This window comes from Cynocephalus volans, chromosome 5 (genome assembly GCF_027409185.1).
Source record: "Cynocephalus volans isolate mCynVol1 chromosome 5, mCynVol1.pri, whole genome shotgun sequence".
In the NCBI taxonomy this organism is placed as follows: Eukaryota; Metazoa; Chordata; class Mammalia; order Dermoptera; family Cynocephalidae; genus Cynocephalus; species Cynocephalus volans.
In genome coordinates, this window is record NC_084464.1 from 157521473 (window position 1) to 157525166 (window position 3694).

Genomic DNA, 3694 nt, shown 5'->3' on the forward strand with positions numbered 1-3694 from the left:
ACGGGAGCTCCCTTTACTGACTGTCCGCTGAATCCTCTCTCTGCCTGGGACGGCCGTTCCCTCCCTCCCCTCCTGACTCACCTCATGCTTCAAACCTTACCCGATGTGTCTCCTTTTTCATTTCCAAGATTGGCCATTTGTGCCTTCTTTCGGTTTTTTATTGATCAGTTTCACCCCTGGTTGATCTGTTTTACTCATCTTTTCAGAAAACACAACTTTGAGCTTTGCTGGTGTTCTCTACTCTGTTTTTTATTTCATTATTTTCTGCTCTTGTTTTTATTATTTTCTTTCTTTTTCTTTCCTTGCATCTATTTTGCTCTTGTCTTTCTAGTTTCTTGAGATGAACACTTAGGGTTTCATTCTATATCCTGTTTGAATATATAATTTTAAGGAGAAAATTTCCCTTTAAGCATGACATTTCATGTGTTTTGAGAAATAGAATTTTAGTTAAGTTTTATTTTGTTTGACCATGAGTTATTTAGTGTATTTCTTCATTTTTAAACAAATGGTGAATTTCCAGTTCACTTTTTATGATTGAACTCTGGTCACATTACATATAATTTTAATCCTTTGAAATTGTTGAGACTTCCTTAGTTGCCCAACATATGGTGAGTTTCTGTAACTGCTCAATATGTACTTGAAAAGTACGTATATTATCTTGTTGCCTCTAGATGTATTTTATGTATATATACATGAGAGCACTTCAAAAAGTTAGTGGAAAAACAGAATTAAACAATAATACAAATCTTTTCATCAACTTTTTGAAGTACCTTCATACAGTATATCCATTAGGCCAGATTTTGAATGATGTTTTTCAAATATTTTATAGTCTTCCAGAACTTTTTTGCCTGCTTGTGCTGTCAATTACTAAGACAGATCTGTTACAAAATCCAAAATGATTGTAAATTTTTCCATATCTCCTTCTGGTTCTGTCATTTTTGCTTCAAATATTTTGTGGTCATATTACTAGCTGCATACAAATCTTAAATTATTGTATCTTTCTGATGGGGTGAATCCATAATCAGCAAGACATGATAATTTATTTCAAGTCTTTTTTGTTTTGTTTTTTTGTTTTTTGCCTTAAGGTCAATTTTGTCCCCCCCCCCCCACCAAGAAGCCATAACTTTATTAATGATAGAAACAGTACAAATTTCAAACCAAACTGTAGTTACTCTTTTGAAACACCAAAAAAAAAGGTCCACATTTTCAGAAGGTTACGTTGTTAATTCCATAATAGCACCTACAATATCATTACTATTGCTCTTCAGGGCTCAAACTGTCTTTGCTCTTGGCACATTTGCTTGTGACATGACCAGTCCTATGTCTTTAATTTCCACACCTGTTCCATCAACTTCTTCACTCTCTTCTTGTACAGTCGGAGTCTGTTTACTTGATTGTTTGTGAGAGCTTCACCTTGAACTTTGAGTTTCTCAGCAGCTGTTAGCTGTGCTTGCTGAGATAAATCCTTGATCTTGGCGTCCCCCCAAAACTATGGAGATATCTGAAGCTGGGCCCTTGTAGACATCTGGTTTTGTGATGACAAGGAGGATATTCTTAGATTTCTGGATAGGGACTCTAGTAACCCCTGTAACCTGTCAGAGACCCAGCTTGGACATAGCCTCTCAGGCCTTTTCACTCCAACTCTGTTTTGCTTTACTGACCGGCTCTTTATCAATTTCAGCTGCTGCTGCCAGCTGGGCTGGTTGTGTTGTTGACTGTGTGGAATCTTGTTCCTTGAGCTCTGGTACTGATTCATCACTGTCAGATTCTGTTCCAGACACTGTCTCAGCCTGGGGCTGTGGCAACTCCTGCTCTATCACAGGGATGATTTCTGTGGCTTCTCTGGGCATCTTGTGTGGGGAATGCAGAATCAAGATGGCAGCAGAAGAGCTGTCCAATGTTAATACGGCTTTACCAGCTTTCTTTTGGCTACTGGTTACTCAGTATAACTTTTTCCAATCTTTTACTTTCAAGCATTTTTATCCTTATACTTTAATTTGTGCCTATAAAACAGAATATCATGGCTTTGGTTTTTAATCAAGTCTGAAAATCTTTGTTTTTTAATTGGAGTATTTAGTCTGTTTACGTTTGATATAATTACTGATATATTTAGCTTTAAGTTTACTATTTTACAATATGCTATCTATTTGTCCCACCTGCTCCATGTTCTTTTTCTCTCTCTTCTTGACTTTTTTTGGAGTGACTATTTTTTATCATTCTATTTTCCGTTTATATTTATTTGAAATTTTTACACTTTTATTTTGCTTTTAATGGTTACCTTGGAAATTATAACATAAATCCTTCACTTATCAAAGTCTAATGATAATAGGTACTTTTACCCTCTTCTTTGACAATACAGAGACCTTAGAACACTTAAAATCCTGATAGCCCCATATCAACTTAAAGAATTTTGCTAGCATATGTCAAAAACAAAAAGATAGGTAGATAGATAAATACAAACATACACACATGCATATGCACACATTCCACAAGACATTAATTATGATTGTTTTATAAATTCAATTTTCATTTAGATTTATTCATGTAATTATCCTTTTCTCTGTATTTTATTTCTCCTGTATCCCTAAACTTCCATCTGGGATTTTTTTTCATCTACCTGCAGAACTGACTTTAATATTTCCTTTACTGTGGTCTCCTGGTAACGAACTCTCTGTTTTTGCTTGTCTGAAAATTTCTTTATTTCTTCTCCATACTTGAAGGATATTTTTTACTGGGAATGATGGTCTGTGTTGGCAGTTTTTTGTGTTTTTTTCAGTGTTTTAGAGATATTCCTCTATTGTCTGACTTTCATTGCTGCCCTTGATAACTCAGCTATCAGTGTAACTGCTGTGCATTTTTTAAGGAATCTTTCTTTTTCTCTCTGGAAGCTTTAAAGGTTTAATCATCATGGTTTCACTATAATATATTCTTCTTATTTATCTTGACGAGGATTTCTTGGGCTTTTTAAGTCTATAGGTTGATGTCTTTTAGGAAAATTCTCCACCATTATTATATCAAATATTTCTTATGCTCAAGACTTTTAGACTCATTTCTTTCATTTTATCCAGTTGGACATATGTTGAAACCTTTCTAACAATATCTTCTGTATATTTCATGTTTTCTTATTACCTTTTGCTTTTATGAGCTTCATTTTGTGTATTTTCCTCTGAACAATCTTCTGATTTACTAATTTTCTCTTTAACCATATCTAATCTTCATTTAATTTATCCATTGAGTTTTCAATTGAGTTGTTATATTTTTATTTATTTTATTTTTTGGCATTTCTTTTTTTATAGTGGTCAAACACATATAACATAAGAACTTTTATTTTAAGCACTTTTAAGCATTCAATTGTGTGGGATTAACTACATTCACAATGCCATGTAACCACTACCTCTATCTATCTCCAGAACTTCATCATCCTAAACATAAACTCTGTAACTATTAAGCAATAACTTCTCGTTATTCCCTCCTCCCATTTGTGGTAACCTCTAATCTACCTATGTCTCTGAAATTTTTTTCTTTTTAATTTATTTTTTCTTAATTGACCCATAATAATTGTATATATTTATGGAGTACAATATTATATTTGAGTACAATTATCCTGTGTGCAATGATCATATCAGGGTTTTTAGCAGCTGTTGGATGAAATGTTCTATAAATGTCTGTTAGGTCCATCTGGTCTGTGGAGCCA

General features: G+C 33.8%; 1 pseudogene; it reads right to left on the minus strand.

Annotated features, from left to right (window-relative positions):
* Positions 1-1271: 1271 nt before the first annotated feature.
* LOC134378645 (nascent polypeptide-associated complex subunit alpha-like) lies at positions 1272-1850 on the minus strand (annotated as a pseudogene).
* Positions 1851-3694: the final 1844 nt, after the last annotated feature.